This window comes from Tachypleus tridentatus, chromosome 11 (assembly GCF_004210375.1).
Source record: "Tachypleus tridentatus isolate NWPU-2018 chromosome 11, ASM421037v1, whole genome shotgun sequence".
Classification (NCBI taxonomy): domain Eukaryota; kingdom Metazoa; phylum Arthropoda; class Merostomata; order Xiphosura; family Limulidae; genus Tachypleus; species Tachypleus tridentatus.
The window spans coordinates 93546887-93560419 of record NC_134835.1 but is presented as its reverse complement, the minus strand read 5'-3'; the positions used below and the strand labels follow the sequence as shown (position 1 = coordinate 93560419).

The window sequence follows — 13533 nt, the reverse complement described above, 5'->3', positions numbered from 1 at the left end:
TCAGCAAAAGTCAGGAAATGTCGAGAAATAGCTCTAAGAAAAGCTACGAGAAGGGTTAAGCCTATAATCCACCCACTGACTCTCGAGACTTATTACCAAAACAAGCTATGAGACAAGTGTAAACATTTTATTTGAATGAGAAGAATAGTAAGTAAGAATGGGAGCACCAAAAAATAAGAAAACAAGGTAGAAATGGATGGAATAATATGAAAAAAAATTTGGTGATTTTTGAGAGGAGCAACATCAAACTGCGTGTGACCATCATTTTTGTCATTCACACTTTGTGTTTTACTTTGAACTTTGATCCAGTTATAGACTTAAATTTAGTATATAACTTTGATCCAATTATAGACATAAATTGACTTTCATCAGTAGCTAATAATTTCTAAATGCTCAACAAGTTTATAAATGTCAAAAATCAGCAGGTTTGATACTATTATTTTGCCCCACTCATTACCAGTCAGATAACTTTAATGTTTCCTATACTGGAGCTCTGTGTCTCACTTTGAACGTCAGACATTTCCCCTTATTCTTTTGTAATGTTATGCATTTCGTTACGGTCACGTAATTTGATTACATACACGTGTCTGTACTTGGTTGCTGGAACAAAATTTACAACACAGAAATTTATTTTGTTTGAACAGTTAAAAAACGTTAAAAAGCACACAATTTATCGGTATGTATTATAATGTACAGTAAGGTTGTTCACACACACACACACACACACACACACACACACACACATATATATATATATATATATATAAATATTTTAAAAATCAGTCAAGGATCATTAGATTCTATTTTCTCTTCCAATGTGGTTGTCGTTGACTTCACTGTGACCGAACCAGACAGCTTTGGTTCTCTGGTGGTGTGGTGAGTCATCAGTTTCGAAGGATGCAGTCATCTGTGTACGAGTAAGAATGATGTGTGTTATAGAGACGAGATCTTGGCAGCTATTATTGTCAAGCCTTTAGATCTTATATTATTTTGACAGACGATAATGGACATTTTAATATGTCGTTGGCTACCTCGTACATTTTACAAATATGACAAAGACTGGTTTGCATTTTTTCCAGCTCTATAAAGTGCACACCTAACTAGCTTCATAAAAATGCGTCTTGTTTCTTTTAGTCATCAGATAAAATATTGAATCAAGTGAAAAAACATCTTGGTGAGGAAATGAGGACAAAATCTTCTGGTAATCTATACAGTATTGTTATTTTGACCACTTTAGGTGGACTTAGGTGTATTAAAGCGAATACAAGCATTTCGAGAGTTCTAATGTGCTGTATCCCTGAGGTACGTCGTTGCTTACATACAAAGGGAGTGATTTGTTCAGATTCACACCTTGTGTGGTATGACAATGCCTCTGCTGCGCAAAAAAGGACTATCGCTAACAATTTGCGTGCTCAATTTATCTTCTTGCAAAGAAGAAAAAATTAATAGCTTGCTAATTCGTAATTTATTTCGTCGACGCATTACGTTTTATTTAGTATTACTCTGTTACAGAAGTATAACTATAACGTCTTATTTTTTCATGTTTTTAAAATTCGCTTGATTTTGTTACACGGTTTAGATGTCCTAGATTGACCTAAAATGCTGTAGATGCGAAGATTAGCGAACTTATTCTCTATTGATTTTGTACAATCGTAATATTGATTAACATCATTGGTGCATTCTTGCTAGTGGTTACAATTGTTATATTTATTTTTTATCAGCATCTGTGCATTTTTAATAACAATTATAATTGTTATAAGTATTTCTTAACAGCATCTGTGCATTGTTACGAACAATAACTATCATTACGTGTATTTTATATTATTGTTTAAACGAGAAAATAGAACTTATTTTGATTTAATTTCGCTATGTATTTAATAACGGTGTCACGGTAAAAATATCTGTGAACTAGTTCATAAGAAGTTTGACCTTTTATGGTTATAAAACAGAACGAATACAATAAGGTAGCAAAGTATGTGCATAGTCATGCAGAGAATTGTAGTTTGCTACAATAACACATCAATTAATTTTACTAGCAGTATAAAGACATGAGACAGTGTTTAAGATTCCATCTTCTTCATATCGGACAGTTGACTACTTTAAATTATTTAAAGACGAATATCTATGGCAATGTAGTAGAGAACAATAACGAACTGTATATTAAATGTGCTTTTGAGTTTTTTACGTCTTTACGAGTACATAACCAGCGTGTTTTTTTTTTTAATTTCATGTCTATACCAACAAATACATTAATCTTAAAATGGTCCGGTACTGGGTGAAAAATGGCTTAAAAATAGTTATGTACAGTGGAATTTATATTCCAATCATAGTACTGCACTGTTTGAGTTTACCGGTTAAACTTCTAAGGACGATCTTTATTGGATAATTGCTGAACATTTCTGTAAGATCCAACTTGTCTTAACCCATTGTAACCATCATTGAGGAGAGGACACGTCTGTAACAAAATTTACCTAATCTTATAGTTACTGTTTGCACAAATGTTACTGTTTGCTAGATACTATACAATTTATTTAAAATAAACTAATAAACGTGATTTAGCAAGGCTCAATTTTGGAGAAAACATTTTTCTTTAAGTTTGTATCCAACGGTATATAAGAACCAACTTACATGAAAATAAATTACATTCCACAAACAGATGCAGTTTTAATATTACAAAAAATAAATGTGTTAAAAGTAAGAGAACAAAAAAGAAGACAGAAACGACACTGCTAATACATTTCAACTACACAATTTTCATCGAACTTAAAAGCTGTTAGCTTTATTCGAACAACTTTAGAAAAAATGTATTACCACAGTATCTGATGAAAGTTTCGTTTAGCCGAAACTTTGACTTTTCATTTTTCTTTTAAGGCTCGGTAAACATTTTGGTTTTATTTTTAGAGACAACTTGACGATAGAAGGTGTTAGTGAATTAGGGATTTCAGCAACTAGGCTTTTAACTTATGAACTAAGATAACACATGTTCGTAACTGAGTTCAATCAGAAAAACAAAATATGGATGTTTCATTTAAGCGAAGTTCTTGTATAAACCATTTTATTTTGTAATGATACAAACATTACAGTGAAATGAGCCTCAAGTTAATTCGACAGAAATAAACGGTTTAGTTAAGCCTAAGAAAATCGATCCAAGATGAAAGCTTGCTATGAAGTCTACAAACTACCAGTAAATTGCTTTTACAATTAGCTAACATCGTCGAAAGGATTGTCATGCGCTTGGACTGTTTTATTAGGATTCGTTACTTTAACTATTAGTTGATGAAGTTGTTTTTCTGTGAGCATAAACTTAAGAGTAAAATTAAATTTAAGAACTTTTCTACAACAGCTATTCTAATGGTAGTTATACAAAACGTATTTTTTCCTTGAAATTTATATAAAAACGAAATTACTGATGTTTAGAAATATAGCATTGAACTGCTTTACTCGACCCGTTTACTATACAAACACATAGAGATATGGTAAACAGATCGATTAACAGTACTTCTCTCTGGTCATTCGTGATGACGAGAAACCTACTTGAAATAAAAATGTGTCTCAGGATGACTGGTATGGGTATTAACACTTTTACTAATAAAGCAGAGAACAACGTTTCAACGTTTTTAGTTCATCTTCAGTAGCTAATGTTGTTCTCTGCTTTATTAGTAAAAGTGTTAATACCCATACAAGCCGTCCTGAGATACATTCTCTTTGATCGGTTGTTTAAAATTAGGGACGGCAGTTATTATCAGTAGCTTTGCCATGAATACGAAATATTAAGAAAAAACAAACAAAAACATAAGTGTTTAAACGCAGGTGAACAAAATGCATTTTATGAATATTGTAATATTCTCTGTAATTAGGCTTACAGTGATAAACAGACGTTTTTTTCAATATAAACGTACATCTTATTCAAATGCTTACAAAACTGTTGACATTCCTGCTGCTAACACCGACAATGTATTCGAGATACATAAGAAGACAATAACACAACTTCTGGATGACAAATGATGGGCTGAACAAAGAAGAAAAGAGAAGATCCAATTCATTCATACCAAAGAAACTACTTTTAAGGCATTAAATTACTGCTGTCAAACTTTCAGATTATCAAGTCACGTTCATGACATTGTATGATCACCTTGCTTTCTGCAGACGAAGTCACGTACGTTGAGTTTCTATTGATGTATGAGTTTCCTTTCACTTTTAGCCTTGCACCCTTCAGTAAACAAGAATATCTGAAAAATTGAAAACCACAAAGCACTAAATATATTCAAATAATGATCTCTACAAAAGAAGCAGTGATTAATCTTCGCAATGCTGTACAAAACGTAAGAGATCACTCTACACTTATTATGCAAATCGACTTTAGCTTTGTGTATGCAATAGACGCTTATCCGCGAAATCTAAAGATTTGTTCCTATTTTGTGGGTTAAATTATAAAACAAAAAACGTGTTGTCCACTGAATTAAAAGTGAGTGTTATAAAAACAAGGAATGCCGCACAATATTTTACTGTATTTTTGCTTTTAATTATACACCTTTGGAAATAATATATTCTGTTAAAGTAGAATTTGAAGTTGTATATGAGCTGAAGAATATAACTCCCTGATGTGCTGAGACTCACAATGATGTTAAAAAGGTTGATTGGAATGTATGGAGTCATACAATAAAATCAGGATTATAGCACAACGGGTCCGGCATGGCTAAGCGTGTTAAGGCGTGCGACTCGTAATCTGAGGGTCGCGGGTTCGCATCCCTGTCGCGCCAAACATGCTCGCCCTTTCAGCCGTGGGGGCGTTATAATGTGACGGTCAATCCCACTATTCGTTGGTAAAAGGGTAGTCCAAGAGTTGGCGGTGGGTGGTGATGACTAGCTGCCTTCCCTCTAGTCTTACACTGCTAAATTAAGGACGGCTAGCACAGATAACCCTCGAGTAGGTTTGTGCGAAATTCAAAACAAACAAACTTATAGCACAACGCTTAACTAACTGTGTGAAGTTACACAGCTTTGAAATATAACACAATATTAATATGAATCTGTGGAGGCATACAATCAAAAAGAGCATAGCACACTGATGAACTAACTGTATGAGGTCGTACATTTTTGAAATATAATATATGTTGATCTGAACGTGTAGATTCATACAACTGGATCAAGGAATATAGTATACTGCCGAGCTCTGTGGAGTTACTCAGCTAGAAATATAACTCAGTGTTGGCCTGAATGTATGGAGTCATTCAAATGGATTAAGAAAAACAGGACTGAGGGTAAAAAAGTTATACAAGTGGAGATCGTAAAACATTGATAATCTGATTGTGTCTGGTCATTAAAGTGGGGAATACATAGCACAATGTTGATGTGAAACGTGGATTCATTCAGTTACGAATCATGAGATATATTAATCAACCCGTATCGAGGTATATTAATAAGGAATAGAAGACATTGTAGCATACTACTGATTTAAATTGGTGGAGCCATAAACCTAGGTTGCACTAATGTAACACAATGATGAACTGAAAGTACTGTGTTATTGATCTGGAATGTATAAATCAATGTTGGATAAAATGAACCAAAGAAGTACATACATAATGTTGTGAGTGAAAATATATTTATATGGATAGGATGTAGAAAATAGAGTGAAATATGTATAAATGTTTGTTTTTGGATTACTTAAATTGAAAAAAAGAGAGAGAATTTCTCATTTGTTTTGGTTTAATAGGTTTATGATTATTAATTGATATTTGGTTTCACTATTTTGATTTATATGAATATAGACTGAAAGTGAAACCTAGTAATATCATTGTGTCTTATCAGTGAGCCAAGAAATACCTATATTAAAATTATATTTGTACATACAGTGAAATTTTTGTTATAGTGAGTAACGATCTTTCGTTACAAGCTTATGTAACCTCTTCCCTTATAACGTGTAACTCGCGAAATTATAACTCAGAAGTAAAAGTAAATAAGAAGGTAAAATTATATTTAAAACCTGTTACTTATAGGATAAATAGTGATATCACATTTATGTGGTGATATTGTATACTATTACTGATTTAGTTAGGATATAATTTTACCAAGCTTTGGTTTAATAATTTACTTTAGCGAAGAAGAGATATCATGAACATACTTCAAACTTGACACCCACCCTCGTTTGTAGTGTTCACAAGGTGAGCTTTATATCAACCCGTGTTAGAAAATACCGTTATTTACTTCCTCCATTTATAAGCAAAATTTTGCAGTATTTTTCTTCTCGAAGTTATTTGGTTTAGAGTAATGCTATGATAGAGAAGTGTTAGAGTAACGTTTTGATAGAGAAGTGTTAGAGTAATGCTATGATAGAGAAGTGTTGTTTTCGCGTATAAATTAAAACCTATCCTGCTGATATCTCAAGCTTGACAAATCGACACTTCATTATGATTTATAAGTGAATTTTATATATGATATATAAAACTTTTAAGCTTCGCTAGTTTGGTGTTTAAGGTGTTGTAGTTGTGGTAGATTCACTTTGGTGTTAATGAGTTAATGTAGGCTACAGATGCAGTTCGATGACGTTATGGTAGCCATAGACCCACATAAACCGGTGCTGATGATACTACATTGTAAATTCAGTTTGATGTTAATGAGGTTTCGTACGGGTAAAAACAGCTTGATAAGGTTGTAATAGATGCGGTAGGTTGTTTGATGTTAATGAACCAACAAATAAGGTATTGATAAAGGTATAAATAATTTAGAGTTGATGGGACTGCAGGCACGGTACAATCACTTTGTAACTCTTAAGGCTATAAATCCACTTTGGTGCTTATATATCTAGGAATACAGTAGAACCATATTGGTAGTCATAAGGCTATAGATTGAATAGATGCACTTTGACGCGTATACATCTAGGAATACTGTAGAACCATATTGGTAGTAATGAGGCTATAGATTGAGTAGATGCACTTTGGTGCTTACAAAACTGCAGATGCGGTAAATAATTTTTGAACCTGTATGTATCTCAGGAACGGGTGGTATGGGCATTAACATTTTTGTTGATAAGGAGAGAGCAACGTTTCGACCTTCCTAGATAATCTTCAGGTTAAGAAAGAGACATTTGAATGTAACCGTTGACGAGAGTATAAACGGGTGTCGTATTGTAGGGGGCGTTGCAGGTAGATGTTAGGTTATTAATTAGTATAGGTATAAAGGTTTAATTTTGGTTTTAGTTGCTGTATAAGAAGGGCTTCTTTGATTTTACGTTTATTTATATTTGTTTCTCTACTTAACATTTAAGTGTTTTCAATGAGTATGTTATGTTTGTTTGATATGCAGTGTTCAAAAATGTGTGAAGGTGTTTTTTGAATCTAGTTTCCATGTTTCTGCTTGTTTTTTCCAATATAGGAGTTGTGGCAGTTGTTGCATTGCATTTGGTGTTGTGCTTGTCAGTGTAGTTTTTACATAGTACAGATTTCAGATTTGTACCTGGTTTTTGAATAAATTTGGTGTTTACTGGAATGTTGTGTTTTATTATAAGTTTTTCCAAATGTTGGCTATTTTTTTCGCTGATGTCGGAAACATATGGTATACAGAAGTATAAGGTTTTGTAGTTTGTTGTATCTTGGGATTTATTGTTGTTGGTCTAGGTGTATACGTATAATTTTTTTCCAGTTTTTTTTTAGGAAATTTTTTGATGTTGATAAAGTCTTGTTTTATTTTGTTGATTTCATCGTTAATTTTATCGGGTGAACATAGTTTTGTGGCTGTGTTTATTTGGTTTCTTAATATGTTGAATTTTTGTTTTGTTTCACGTGCTGAGCCCCAGGGAATATATAATCCAGTATGGGTTATTTTTCTGTGGATTTCTGTTTTGAATTGTGTGTCAGTTCTAGTGATTTTGAGGTTAAGAAATGCTGGTTAGTTAGTTTTTTTCCTTTCACAGGTGGACTTAATGTTGTTGTGTATCGAGTTAACGTGATTGAAAAAACTAAGTGTTTTTGAATCTGATAAATATATATATCGTAGATTCCTTTGGGTGCTGATAAAGCTAGAAACACAGAATATACGCTTTAGTGCTCTTAAAGTTATATACGTACACGGTAGGTCTGCTTGATGCTGATAGAGATATGTTATATCCATTTAGGCGCTAATAAGGTTAGAGAAACCGTAGCATTAAGTTTATGTTGATGATACTAGTGTGTATGAGGGCAGAAAACCTACATAGACAGCGTGCTTGTAAACAGAATGTAAAAGGTCGTAAGTTTATGCTGGATCTCTAGCTTTCAAGGGTGACAAAGTTACTTTTAGGAGTTAGTGTTAATTCTTTAGTGGGGGATATTGATCCTTGGATGTAAAATGAAAATAACCGTTGACGGACGTAGGAAATCTGGGAATGTGAAATACTGCACTAGGTGTTTTGTTCGACCTGAAAGTTTTGTATCACTATGGTTTTCGCTCTTTCTTTCAAGGGCCGTAGACATTATTTCATGTGTTTTGGCAGTGAGAAGTTTCTTTTTATAGAACCCTGAAACAGTCCGTTTGGTGAAGTTCTCGGTACATATGTGTCTTTGTATCAATAAAGATTCGTGTTTGCTTTTTTGTTCATCGTGATCGATTTATTCTATGCTCAACATTTCTAGAATATGAATGAGCTCATTTTTTTCGTTAGAAACTTAGAAAAATATGTGCCTACAATGCAGTAAAACTTAAAGTCCATTAGTTGAGAAATCTGCACGAACTATTGTTGTTTTCGTAGTACAAAGCTTATATCAGAGGCCATGAATCAAGTCTCCATGTTTTAGCGTTGTACGTCCGTAAGCTTACCTCTGACTCCAGGGAACTCTCTCTTTTTATATTTTTATACGATGAGGCAACAATATTGCTGACATATTCAATGCTGATATAGGTGTATTAGAGGCATGAATAATTCTAATATTTGGTTATGTAGAAAGTAATCATGCCACAACAAACCATTAACAAAGGTTATCATCTTTAAGACTTCACTTTGGCGGAAAAATGAAACAAAAACACTCGAAGTTAGTAGAACAATACTGCACAATAATATTACACAAAACTGTTGATATTGTTTAGGTTATTTTATCCCAAACATATAACCTGTCGCTCACACGACTACTCTTAACCGAACAGCGGAATTAACTGTCACTTTTGTAACATGCCGACATGTAAGAGTGTGGAGCTTATCTAGCTGCATGTCGCAGACTCGAATCTTTCACCCTCTAATCTGCAACCAATAGTTAATAGATCAAGCTCAGCTTTCTTCAGATGGTAAGAGCTCTTGACTCACAATCTGAGGGTCGCTTGACACATACGATAAAATTTACCGTGTGTTTTTTAACACATTTCATGTTAATATTTTTCATCACGCACATTTAATGTTTGGTATAAATACTGAAATGGGGTTGTAATTCTTGCGGTATTAAGTCATTTAAATATATTAGACGAAAGTCCTTCTTGTTCATGGTGTCTTGGGGGGTTGCGAAACTTACTCTGAGTAGAGTTGAAACAGCAGACAATTAAAACACCTTGTAAGCGACAAACGTTGGATTAAACCAACCAACCAACGATAAGTTACTCAATATTCAGCTTTTAAATATCATCGTGAGAATTCCGACATTTATTTCTGGACAATCTAATAGAAACGAACAGTCCATTAAATATGTTTAATGACTCGACATGGCCATGTGGTTAGGGCGCTGGACTCGCAACTTAAGGGTCGCGGGTTCGAATTTCTGTCATACCAAACATGCTCGCTCTTTCAGCCGTGAGGACGTTATTATGTGACGATCAATCCCATTATTCGTTGATAAAAGAATAGCCCAAGAGTTGGCGGTGTGTAGTGGTGACTAGCTGCCTTCCTTCTAGTGTTACACTGCTAAATTGCGGACGGCTAGCGCAGACGACTCTGGTGTAGTTTTGCGTGAAATTCAAAAATAAGCAAATAAACAAACTTTAGTTCAACTATTTTTGCGACAGAAGAATTCATTTCTAACTATTAACTAGTGACGTAGTAAGTATCCTAAATCAGATTGTTGCCACATACTTTCATAGCCGATATCGTTGCTCTGAAACGTTTATAACTGGCTGTGATGTCACGTCAAAAGGTAACATTTGACTGTTGTAAATTTAATCGTAGTTTCAAACATTGATTTCGAGCATTATAAACATTCAGACCAAATTTTACCACTGGAAAACATCTTTATTTAAAAAAACAACAGCATCTAAAGATATTTACCAAGGAGCAGCTAACCTTCTAAAGGTTAGTTTTGTGTTTTGAGCACTGTAAATAAAGAAAACAAAGGTTCGCCGAGGAAGGTTTGAAATCATGCCAGACAAGTTTTTATTTTTTTGTAGCTTGAGCATTTCATGTTTTACTGAAATTTCCGACGTTTAATAAACTAATGAATTAAAAAAAGTTTTGGTGCTTTAGCACACTATTATTGAACAACATAAGGGATATTCAAAAAATTAAAAAAAATCACTTACATTATAATTTTTTTAATTGGGAAGCATATCGAAAGAAAATTGAGATTCAAAATATTTACTGAACTGTAACAGTTATTTGACTGGTTGCGACATATTTCCTTTTCGTTAGGTATGGGCACCGCTATTTCTATTTACTGTCTAGCGAAACTACAGCCAATGGCTCCGTTGTCCCTATATACCGTTTAGTGAAACTACAACCAATAGGTTTTTTGTTCCTGTCAGTTCTGATATTAATAAAAAAGCAAAACAACAACTACAACCAAGGGTACCGCTATTCGTATTTAGTATCTAGCGAAACTACAAGGAAGGCCTCTAAACTAAAACTAGAGGAAAAATCAGGGAGTCAATCATGCCATATCTTGTTAAATAATAACTAGGCTACTATCATAATAAAAAACCACACATTACATTAACTTATCACTAAATTATTGGCTTAATGAATTAAAATATTAACACAAAATAAGTTAAGCGAATAAAGCCTACTCTAAAGTTTTGTATTTCTCTACTAAAAATTATTAAAACTCTTTGACTGTTCCCATAAACGTTCATTTTAAAGGCTGGAAATATCCTAGAGAAATCTCTACAGATACATTTTACCTGATAACTTTTAATGACTAAAAGCTAGAACATTCTAAGTTCATTCTTTATAAGGTACTGGCTTAGATATTAGCTAACTTTAACAAGCTTGTAGTCTTCTACAATCGACTAAGTGAAAGTTTAATTTGCTTTCTAAAACAAAAATCTTTCCCCGTTGCAGCGAAAGAAATGGATAGCTCTAACCTTGCTTAAAAAAACAAACAGAACAGGCACAGACACAAGAACCTGATGTCCTTGAAAGGAAGTGAGATTCGATCAAAATGGATTAATGTCACAAATGGAATACTTCAGATCTCTGTGTCAGGACCTTTGCACTTTTGGATTTACATTAATGAGACAGATAAAGAAACGGCCAATAAATTATTAAAATTTACTGATGATATTAAGGTTTTAGGAGTTTCTGGCTGTGATAAGAATTCTTCTACTTTACCAAAAGGATCTAACTTATTTGGTGTGTTGAATTAAGAAATAACAGATGATTTTTAACAACAGAATGGGCAGAAAGCGATACATGTGTCAAGATACTCTAGAGCTATAATACAGAACTTGTTAAAAATTGCTTAGTTTACAAAATGCGTTAATATTTCCCTGCTATATTTTATCAAGTCAAAACAACGATATAAAATCCTAGACATTTCTGCTCTACGGTAAAACATCTCTTGAAGTGTCAATGCTCTGTGGCACCACACCATTAATATACCCTTGCTTTACTTTATGACAGAATATGTTAAAATACAATACACAATACAAAAACTAAAGTTCTTTTAATTCATTCATGGTAATCACTTTTTTAAAGATAGTGTTCGGTAGTACAAAAAATCTATCAATTTTCTGTTTTAAAGTACAAAATTCTGATAGCATACCCTATTCTTCTGTACTAAACTTATTAACATATGCATTAAAAGTATTAATACTCTATTATCAGATCTATTAAAATACCGATATTTCTTAATACAAAATTCTTTTAGATTTCTTGGTTCTTAAGGTACAAAACGTATTAAAATACTCTTTAATAGAAAATATCTTCAGATGCATATCTTCTATATTGTTCCAGACATTTACTATATCTTTACTCCATGGAGTCTTGACATTAAACATGTCAAGTTTTCTCTATTTCCCGGTAGATAACCTGTTTTATTGAATCAAGAAATATTAACCAAATGTTTATGTACAAAATGTGAAAGACATACAGGCAATTATTAGATAAGAAAATTAGAGGGATTAAAGGTTAAAATAAACTAAAAACGGTTTGTTATTGATGGGAATCGTAATTATAATTTGCATTTTGTATGTTTTGAAATATTTCAGATGTTGAAAAAGTTATTATACGTAAATATATATTTTAAACTAATTGGAGACCAAAACTGTTTCTAGTAACAGGCAAATGATGCTAGGTCATTTTACAGAATATTTTAAATGAAAGGACTAACGAAGAAGTTCATTTTTAGAAAAATCACCATTATCAAAAAAACGTGAACAGTAGATAATGACACTTTTTCTTATCCTCAAGAACAAGAAAACAAGATGCTTATCCTTAAGGCTCACGTTTCATACTGATAAATTTAAATTAACAAGCGAATGCTTAAAAAGAGAGCGCAAGGACAACACGCATCATAATATATGACTTACAGAGCGAAAAGTGTAGTACGAAAAGGCGAGTTTGAAACTAGTGTTGAAGAGCATTTTAGATCTTGAAGCAGAGGAATTTTTATCCTATTTTGCTGACAAGTATCTTTGATCTTAGTGTTAAAGAGCATTTTTGATAAAAGCACAGAAGAACATCTACGACCCAGTAGGTAAAGAATATCTGTGACCCTAGTGCTGAGGAACATCTTTGATTCTAGTGCTAAAGAGCAATTTTCGAATATGACATGGAACAGAAAGTTTTGCATTAGTTAAAGCCGTTGAATATTTTATATGAAAATTTACAGTGATAACCGACAGCTATTTTAGAACGTAACAAAAATGCAAAATAAAAATTCTACGGATCGTTTACAGCATAATTGCTTACTTCAATTATTGTAAAATTTATCTAGTTGTTTATATTAGTTTTAGTACAACATTTAAATAATAATAAATTGTTGTTGTTTTTTAACTCTTACACAATTATTTATTGTACATTTCAAGAGTGTGTCTGTTAAACTTATATTAGGGGCACAAATACGAAGACGAAAATAATAAAAAATACATTAAATGTTGCAATATGAGAAATTAGATATGATGTAGATTCTCACTTATTCCAGTAATAAAAGAGAGATTGAAACTGAAAATAAAGCATAGTAGTTCATTATTTTCAAAGAACATACGTAAGCTTAGTGTGAAACAGAGTGAACCCAGTATCCAGAACACCTTTCATTCTTGTTTTTGCATTAATTACAACCGTTGTATTCCCATGTACGTAGGTGATTTGCTCCAACACGGTTCGTATCTTTTCATCCGTCTTTTGTACCAAACCCTTATCTTCGC

General features: G+C 32.9%; 1 protein-coding gene and 1 long non-coding RNA gene across 6 annotated transcripts in view; one reads left to right on the top strand and one right to left on the bottom strand.

Annotated features, from left to right (window-relative positions):
• Positions 1-13533, top strand: part of LOC143232783 (diacylglycerol kinase beta-like) — a 234384-nt gene that overhangs the window by 16927 nt on the left and 203924 nt on the right. The window lies entirely within an intron of this gene.
• LOC143232784 (uncharacterized) overlaps positions 3033-13533 on the bottom strand; it is a 37665-nt gene continuing 27164 nt past the window's right edge. Inside the window, exon 2 of the long non-coding RNA XR_013017732.1 lies at positions 3033-4229. This is a non-coding gene — a long non-coding RNA (uncharacterized LOC143232784). The remainder of the gene's footprint in view (positions 4230-13533) is intronic.